The following is a 10,314-nucleotide window of genomic DNA, read 5'->3' as shown; positions in this document are numbered from 1 at the left end:
CAATGCTCTTTAACTTTGTACTTTATTTGGCCTTTTTAACTTTTTAGGATTCGAGCGTCACTGATGAGTCTTTTGTACACGAAACGCGCGTCTGGCGTATATACACAATTTAGTCCTGGTATCTATGATGAGTTTATTGACACAGAGCAACAGCTGTTGTATCCACATGGTATGTTTCTCCTACTATAAATGAATCACTCGGTACGCACATCCAGGTTCAGTCAACACTAGAAAATATCTCTAGTTACAGCAAATTCCAACGAGTATGAAGCTTCATGTAGATTCTTTGGTTAGCTTCCTTGCTAGCTCAACCATGAAATGATTATTAGGTAAGGTAAACAAGCCTTTGGGTGGAGTCAATATTAAAAAGAGGACCAATCAGAACTAGTGACAGAATATAAACATTGTAAAACTAGTTTTACAAGTCAGTTTAAAAATAAGTTTTCAATCTAAATTAAAAATTTATTGATAACATGTTGAAGGTGTGTTTGATTTGCCAATTTTATTTCAATCAATTACTCAGTTCATTTATAAATCCTGTTACATGTATGTGTATGTACTTTACAATGGTTACAATTACGGCGTTTATGACCCCTTCTGTTGCCTTTGAATTACGAATTTATCAAACTTCCAATAGTATAAAAACAGCAAACATAATGAATAATAAAGATGGGCTATTTTGAACATATACAAATTAAAGGGGAAACCTCAAGCAAGCATTATTATTTATAGTTTCATTGCATTTAAAAGTTAAACGGGATTTTGTGTCAAATAAACCAAGAGGTTTTTTTAGAGAAGGTATTTTTGTTATACAAGTTTTAGCATAAAAAGAGGGACGAAAGATGCCAGAGGGACAGTCAAAGATATAGATTACTCACTTGATTTTCTATGATGTGACTAAAGCATTAATTGCTTACAAAAAGTCCTAAAGAACCTTTAATATTTTTTTTTAAAGTCACAAAAGTCAAGCGCAACTTATAATAGTTATCAAAGGTACCAGGATTATAATTTAGTACGCCAGACGCGCGTTTCGTCTACATAAGACTCATCAGTGACGCTCATATCGAAATAGTTATAAACCAAACAAATACAAAGTTGAAGAGCATTGAGGATCCAAAATTCCATATAACTTGTTTTAAGGAAATCATTGCTAGCACTGTTTGCAATCCTCCGTCTATCAAACACCAAATTGCCAAATATGAGAGTTCAAGGGGAACGCTGTGGATTTTCTATAAAATATCCATTTGTTTAGTATTGAATCAACACTAAATGTTGTCCTTGAACAAAACATAAACCGTAACTCTGCTTCTAATTTATTGTAATACAAAGAATTTTTTCATTCTTTATGAAATAAAATTTAATTTGCAAAGTTGTTTAGGTAAACATGTTAGTATGAAACATGCATATTATAAACAATTAAGCCATTGATATGAGTGTTTTCATTGGATGATGAATTAGTGCTATGCTCCTCCCAATTTTAAGGTAATAATCATTTCATGGTTGAGCTAACAAGGAAGCTAACAAAAGAATCTACCTGTAGCTTCATACTCGCTGAAATCTGCTGTAAATGAGACACATACACATCGTTTTGTGATTGTGACCGTAACATTCGTGAAATATCAATATCATTTATTATTCCTCAAAACCATAGGCCTACCTACTAATATTTGCGTTACGAGCAAATCCATGTTAAGTAAATCCGTAAAGTGTGCTATGAGCATGTAACGTATCAAATGAAAAATGTTCACAAAATACGATAGAACAGAGGGTATTTTACCACAGGTTAAGGGAAACTGAAATCGTTACGTTTGCCATATTCGTGTATATTATAGTTTCAAGTCACCCGTCTATTTTCATTTAAAAATGTCAAGAGTTGAAAAATCTCCTTTAGTGTTAGTGTGATTATTCTCAAGTTTACTGGGATATTTGGGTTAATGAGTTACAGGACATCATAACTTTAACCAGTTAGCAGAACCTGATAGATTGCTTCTAAACTCCGGTTGCGGAATTTCTCGCTACATTGAAGACCTGTTGGTGACCTTCTGCTGTTGTTTTTTCTATGGTCGGGTTGTTGTTTCTTTGACACATTCCCCATTTCCATCCTCAATTTTAAGTATACCAATGTCGGTACCAATGACACACGTTTCCTGATTAAACTTTATTTCTCATAAATCCTAGTTTGAAGTCGCCTTTCTGTGTCAGTTTCAAGTAAAGATCCAGACACGAAATAGGCCAGTCAGTTTAATCTTTAATTTCATGATCAGGGAGATGGCATCTTTCTTACGAAAGACGTGTTTATTTTCGTTTATAAACTCATCATAGATACCAGGACTAAATTTTGTATAAACGGCAGACGCGCGTTTCGTCTACTAAAGACTCATCAGTGACGCTCGAATCCAAAAAAGTTAAAAAGGCCAAATAAAGTACGAAGTTGAAGAGCATTGAGGACCAAAATTCCTAAAAGTTGTTTCCAAATATAGCTAAGGTAATCTATGCCTGAGGTAGAAAAGCCTTAGTATTTCATAAACAGTTAATTTATAAATATAACCATATCAATGATAATTCATGTCAGCACAAAAGTGCTGACTACTGGGCTGGTGATACCCTCGGGGAAATAAATATCCACCAGCAGCGGCATCGATCCAGTGGTAGTAAATAAACTCATCGTATATGTTATTAGATGTCAATATTGTTGACTGATCTATGAATTTACCAATTAGTTAGATCTATACAAAAAGTTCGGGATAAGACAACGAATTATAAACATCAATAGTATAAAGGCAAAGAATACCTAGGTAGCAATTTAACAGATATAAATAGTAATTGTGGTGAAACGTGACTACATCAATGTTTCCTAAAAAAAATTTAATTAAATTATGTAATGGATACATAAAGGTGTATCTCATAGTATGGATATGTGATTTTCATGTTTTGTCAAAAGTTAAAGAATGTATACTACATGTATTACTTCGGAGTTTATCTATTGAACGTTTGATTGTAATTTAGTCAGAAATCAAAAGATCTCTCAATAAAAAACGGTACTATGCTATATATAACGTGTGAAACTGTACAAAACATAACTTATTATTTGGTGTACTACTCTGTATTAACCATTTGCCTTTTACGCTTACACAATAATTTTTTCACAAAAGATGAACATTTTCAGATTATTACCTAATGAGGTTCATATCAGATGTATGATCAAACCCAAGTTCCTGAAATCAGCCCAAGAGCCAAAAGCCAGATGGCTGATCATTCATCTAATGTTTAAAATGTCAATTTTATAATATTTATTTCATATGCTTTTACTTCAAAATATATCGTTGTATTAAAAGTTTTAAGTAAAAAACTCACCAGCCTCAACTTCTTTATTTAAAATACAAGAAAACAACAGATGACAGACCTTAATTGCAGAAATAGTATAAAGTTGCCACACTGTCACATGCGATCACCAAAGTTTAAAAAAAATTAAAACAGTATATATATTGTATTATTTGCTTTGCATTATTATTTATATATTTTCAATTTCCTGATGTTTGTCATTCATCCTCTTGTGAAGCCATTCTGTTGGTGTATATGTCGTGTACAGGTTATAACATGTACAAAAATATTGTACAATGTTATAACTTGTATAACGCAAAGATATAAGTTATAATATGTACAAAAGTACCTCGCACATGTTATAACCTGTACAAAATATTGCTTAAAAATGCTTTTAATTTGTACAAAATCGAAAAATAAGAATATGTTTCTATTTTTGCAACAGATGTTATTAACCTCAATAATATTTTGAAATTCATAACTTTTTTATTATTCCTTCATGCTATTGTGTTTTGTCCTTTTTAGCTCACTTGGCATCCGTCGTCATTAACTTTTACAAAATCTTCTCCTCTGAAACTACTGGGCCAAATTTAACCAAACATGGCCACAATCATCATTGGGGTATCTAGTTTAAAAAAATGTGTAGGGTGACCCAGTCAACCAACCAAGTTGACCGCCATGGCTAAAAAAAGAACATAGGGGTAAAATGCATTTTGGGCTTATAACTCAAAAACCAAAGCATTTAGAGCAAATCTGACATGGGTAAAAATTGTTTTTCAATTAAAGATCTACCAGCCCTGAAATGTTCAGATGAATCGGACAACACGTTTATAAGTTGCTGCCCAAGAATTGGTAATTTTAAGGAAGTTTTGCTGCTTTTGGTTATTATCTTGAATATTATTATAGATAGAGATAAACTGTTAACAGCAATAATTTAATGTTTAGCAAAGTGAGATTTACAAATAAGTCAACATGACAAAAATGGTCATGTGACTCCTACAGGAGTTATTACCCTTTATAGTCAATTTTTAACTATTCTTCGTAAATCTTAGTTATCTTTTACAAAAATCTTCTCCTCTGAAACCACTGGGCCAAATTTTACCAAACTTGGCCACAATCAACATTGGGGTATCTAGTTTGAAAAATGTGTGCTGTGACCCCGCCAACCAACCAAGATGGCCGCCATGGAACATAGGGATAAAATGCAGTTTTTTGCTTATAACTCAAAAGCCAAAGCATTTAGAGCAAATCTGACAGGGGTTTAATTGTTTAACAGGTCAACATCGTTCGGCCCAGGAATTTTCAGATGAATCGGATAACAGATTGCTAGGTTGCTGCCCCTGAATTGGTAATTTTAAGGAAATTTTGCCGTTTTTTATTATTATCTTGAATATTATTATAGATGGAGTTAACTGTAAACAGCAATAATGTTCAGTAAAGTGAGACCTAAAAATAAGTCGACATAACCAAAATGGTCAATTGACCCCCTAAGGAGTTATTGTCCTTTATAGTCAAATTTTAACAATTTTCATAAAAATTGTTTTTCACTTACATTTTGCACTGAAACTACTAGTTCACACATCACCATCACCAAAACACACTTTTGTCATGAATCCATCCTTTGTGGTAATATTCACATAGACTAAGGTGAGCGACACAGGCTCTTTAGAGCCTCTAGTTTGATACAAGTAACGTTCAGGGTCGGTATTACAAAGCTTTCCTTAGACCTGTCATAAGATATATGTCTAGGGACATGTCTTATGATCCTCTTATAACTATCTATGAATATATCTTTATTTAATGAATTATAATTGTGAGTGTCCACTTTAAAGGAAATAATAAAATACTGTCATTCTAGTTGACACTGAATTACATATGAGAATAGCCAGGATAGATGTGTCTACAAATAAAATTGGGAATGGAAATGGGGTATGTGTCCAAAAAAAACAACAACCCGCCTATGGAGTAGAAAACATCCAAAAGCCACAAATACATGCTTCCAAAGTAGAGGATACATATTTAAAACATTAAAATGACATTCGCCTCATGCAATGATCTTACGGTTTATAAAAAAAATGAGTTATGAATTTACTTAAGTCGTGCTAAAGGCCAAAAATTATGATGAGTAGATCCAAAGATATTGACAATGAAGCGTGATCCAATGATACTATTTCAGCTTTCTCTTGCTTTTACAGAGTCATATAGTCTTTGCATGCTATAAAACAATAGGGAGGCGTATTACCCAAAATTATTAGGCACTGTTCTTAAAATTTTTGGAAGAATTAACAATATAGTTACTTGTATATAATGTCATTGTCATTGAGAAAATGCAAGCTTTTTGTAAATAGTGTCACACTTATTCAAGCCACGATGGAATGCATAAAACATACAATTGCACGAAAACACATTTTGCCAACATAAGTCATGAAACATATATTTTTAAAACTTTGTGACCATTGTCCTCTAAGGAAAAAACTTGTTCTGGCCTATTTATTGTTCTTCTTTATGCATTGGTGAAGTTAAATGTATATTTTACTTCATTAAGATAATTAAGATTAATCTTAAACTTTGTTAAAACCATTTTTAAGCAATATTTTGTACAGGTTATAACATGTATGATGTACTTTTGTACATGGTATAACTTGTATTTTTGCATTATACAAGTTATAAAATGTACATATTTTTGTACATGTTATAACCTGTACAAAATCGCAACTTGTACACGACATATATATGACTGAATTTACCGAACTGTTATACGTTAACGTTACGAAAAACATACGATAGATACCGAAAGCAGATAATTGCTGGTTCTATTGTATTTCAATGTAACTTGTACTAGTACCTATATACATTTTGTAAAAAATGTCATAAGTTATCAAAGGTACCATGATTATAATTCATAGCCTATCGTCTACATAAGACTCACCAGTGACGCTCAGATAAAATAAAATTTATAAAGCCAAACAAGTACAAAGTTGAAGTGCATTGATATAACATTTGTAACATACATAAATGTGTCCGTCTTCGGAACGAGTCCATATGAAGCTGATGACAACCCAATCATGTCTAGTTACTAATCATATTAGACCAATACACATAGAAACATTACTAATGTGTATAGTAGTATTTGTATTCCGATGTTTGTCAAAGAAAACAATAATATAAAATACAAAAAAATAATCAAGAGGCAGTCTGAAAATACTGTATATTTTCTGTAAATTCTGAGAGGTGTATAAATGTTAAACAAATGTATTAATGAAGAATTATATTGTGTTTTATTTTCACAATTTAATTTTAGAAACATAATTTTCACGTTTAAGCAGTATCAGATAAAACATAGACGAAACTGAATAGACCAGAAGGGGGAAGGGGGTTCGTGGCAATGAAAACAGAAGTCGAAGAAAGACTAACCACACTCTGGTTAAAGAAAAAAAGGATAGACATAAGGCATTCAACAAAAAACCTACATAGAAAACTATTAATTTGGCAACAAAAACCTGAACAATAATCATTTCTGATTCATTCCATCAATCATAACGTGTCTAATTAAAGCTAATATCCGGCAATAAGTCGAATTTGGTAATATCATTAGAATGCGATTACAACACATATATTCCACAATACCATATTAAATCAATTTTATAAAATGTAAGGCAAAGACAATCATCCACACGAGTTCAAATCAGTAAATTAACAAAAATATCGTACTCCGGGGAAAATACAAATCGGAAAGTCACCGATATTTCAATCTCGTTAATCTTATTTATACATATATTCGCAATTCTTCGATTCTACGTTCAGAATTTTCGGGGTTGAACATATCACCAGATGATAATGATGCTGATTGCTGATGATGAGTAGGAAGAGGAGGAAGAGGAGGAGGAGGATTCAAAGCTGATCAGTATTTACTCTTACTCCTAAATGGCATGTGTCTTTTGGAGAATAACAAATACAAATTTCAATGCCAATGTTTTGACACTGCCGTAGATCGAAACCAAAGAGCTCCTGTATACGAGTCGAGGACGCAACCACGAGACCACACAGGCGGTTCAAGATAAAAGGTTTAAGTTTTAGTTTTGGTTTTAAAATTGAACAAGAGCCTGTAGTATAAAACTTTCAGATGAACAGAGATGACAGGACATTAGCAATATAACAAAACAAAGAATAAAAGAACCTATAACAAAGTAAAAAAAATTTTTCAAAATTTGCGGTCGTATAATAACAAAAAATACCGAACTCCGAGGAAAATTTAAACGGAAAACCCCTAATCAAATGACAAAATTAAAAGCTCAAAAACATCAAACAACTGTCATATTCCCGACTTGGAACAGGCATTTTCTTAGGAAAAAAATGGTGGATTCATCTTGATTTTATAGCTAGCTATAAAACTCCGATTTGTAACACAGTCGCATAAACTTCTAATATATTGATATCGATGTGCGAACAAAACAAACAGACATAATCACTATAAAAAAAAATGTCATAAAAAAGGCATATAAGTAAAGCACATTAACATAAACGAAAAACAATTTCCAAAAGCACAATAACACAATGTCGTGATGTACAAGTTTTGACCACGTCAAATCGGTTTTTTACCAAAAATAACTACACAGTACAAGCAATATTTTACAAATAAAAGAATACTATATCACGTCCAGTTGCTTATTACCGCAGTATATATCTATTTAAATGAACATGGTACATGTTTCTTTAATTACTTAATTCGTCATTGAGCCTTTTTTGAAGTCAACCGTCGAGGTCATTTTTCCAGAAAACAGCCCAGAAATAAGGCAAATAGTCTAGTCAGTTGTGTCTTAAATTACTAGTATACGTTCAAAGTGATATCTCTCTTTATGACGAGAGACCTGTCGTATACTAGTATATCAGAAATTTTACTGATCTGTCAATTATCCGATTGATTATGCCGATACCAAAATTCAGGACTCGGTTCGGGAGGCCAAATAAATGATAACGTTATCATTTTGAAAGTTAAGTCTATCCAGGTAGATAGAATAGTAATTGTTTCGAGATATGACCAACTTCAATCTTCATAAATTTTTACAACATTATGTAATAAATACATTAGCAGTGATTTAGTAGTATTCATAATGATGGTTAAAGATGCAATTTTCAATATGCATATGTAATTTACATGTTTTGTTAAAAGTAAAAAGAATATCGTTTAAAAGAAAAAACCTATAGTTTAACAGTGTCTGTATATTCTGATATCATAATCGTACTGTTTTGTGTACCAGATACATCTATCAAAGATTTCTTAACAAAACTGTTCGTCATTTGTTATTCATTATGTCGGTGTATTCGCGTTTACTGTACTATAGTTTCGATAGTTAAAATTAAAAAAAATATTTTAGATCATTTTTTCAGAGTGTATCTAAACTAAAACATTTAAATCTGTACAAAACATTTTATTCTAGTGCAAAAGATGTACATTGCAAGATTATTATATTATATATCAGGTGTATAATCATATCTAGGTTATGATATCAGTTCAAGAGCAAAAGGCTCGAGGGCTGATCATACATCTGATATGCAAAATGTCATATTATGACTATTTAATCATATACTTCAAAGTGGAACAATATCATTGCACAAATCTGTTTTCGTAAACATAACCAGCCTTTTTCTACTTGGTTAACACTACAAGTAAGCACCAAGTACAGTTGAATTTATTATCTTGTATTAAAAGTTCACATGTAGTACATTACTGACACCATTGCATTTAAGAGAATATTTTAGAAAATTATATTTTTGACAACATATAAGAGAAAACTACCTAGGAATAACTTTCTAAAATCAGGGTATATCCATAAATCTGATGTATTGAATGCAATTCCTAGGAACGTTTTTTCACATCAGATACAGTACAAAGTAATTGGATGGCTTTACATCTTCTGATCTAAAACCCCGAGTCAGATGGGCTTACTATATGATCTTCTGCTTGATATCTAGATGTCTAACAGTAAAATTCAGGACGTTTGTATGTTAAGAAATGAATATGTACAGCCTACTGTGATCTGTTGAGGGCTGAGTATAATTTTGACGTTTTATCCAACAAGATTACACGGGTTTGTGTTTGACAGATGAGAAGAAATTGAGTAGTCTATGAATAGACCAAGCATAAAAAGAACCTTAACACTCGTACTTAATCTTGAAGAAAGTTTCATATTGTCGTACATCCATTCTACATGTTCATAGATTGGTTTTATCTCGTGCTCTTTTATTGCAGTATACTCAATAACTATATAAATTTCATCGGAGATTTTAAGGGAATATGTTTCTATATTCCGTCGTAGCCAATATTGTAATAGAAGTGAATGCATAATAAGACCAAATTTAAGAGAAAAAAAATTCTCAACGGTAGATAACCAAGAAAATTAGAAAAATGTTTTAACTGCCAGTAAAAACTAAAAAGTAAAGGTATACAATAGAATTAATAGATATATATGTCACCTTATGGCCAACAACAATTAGCAAATCCCATACCACATAGTCAGGATGTAATATCTTTTTGTAATCTGAGTTAGTAAGATTTTTTTTCGAAAATATTCGAAAATATTCATATCAGACAAGTGGTGGTGAAAATTTTGTCCATTCATTTGATGTTTTTGAGCATTTTGATTTTGCCATTTGAATGCTAGGATGATCCTGCTTTGAATTTTCCTCGAAGTTCAGTACTTTTGTGATTTAACTTTGTCGTTGATCTAGGGAGCAGGTGAGCTGAGAGGATTGATTATAAAAACTAATGATAATATTTCAAGCCAGGTAACAATTTACCTAGCTAAGTAATACATGACAATGTAATTCAACAAAATTAATATCACGTGATTAATATGTTCCCTTGTTTAACCTTATCTACCTTGTATTTATTTTACATTCTGTCTTCTGTCATTAAAAATATGGGTCATGACATAATTTAATTATACTATTTATAATGTAGCACATACAAAAACAGACAAGATATTTGCCAAT

This window comes from Mytilus trossulus, chromosome 1 (assembly GCF_036588685.1).
Source record: "Mytilus trossulus isolate FHL-02 chromosome 1, PNRI_Mtr1.1.1.hap1, whole genome shotgun sequence".
Lineage (NCBI taxonomy): Eukaryota > Metazoa > Mollusca > Bivalvia > Mytilida > Mytilidae > Mytilus > Mytilus trossulus.
This window is presented reverse-complemented; position numbering follows the sequence as displayed.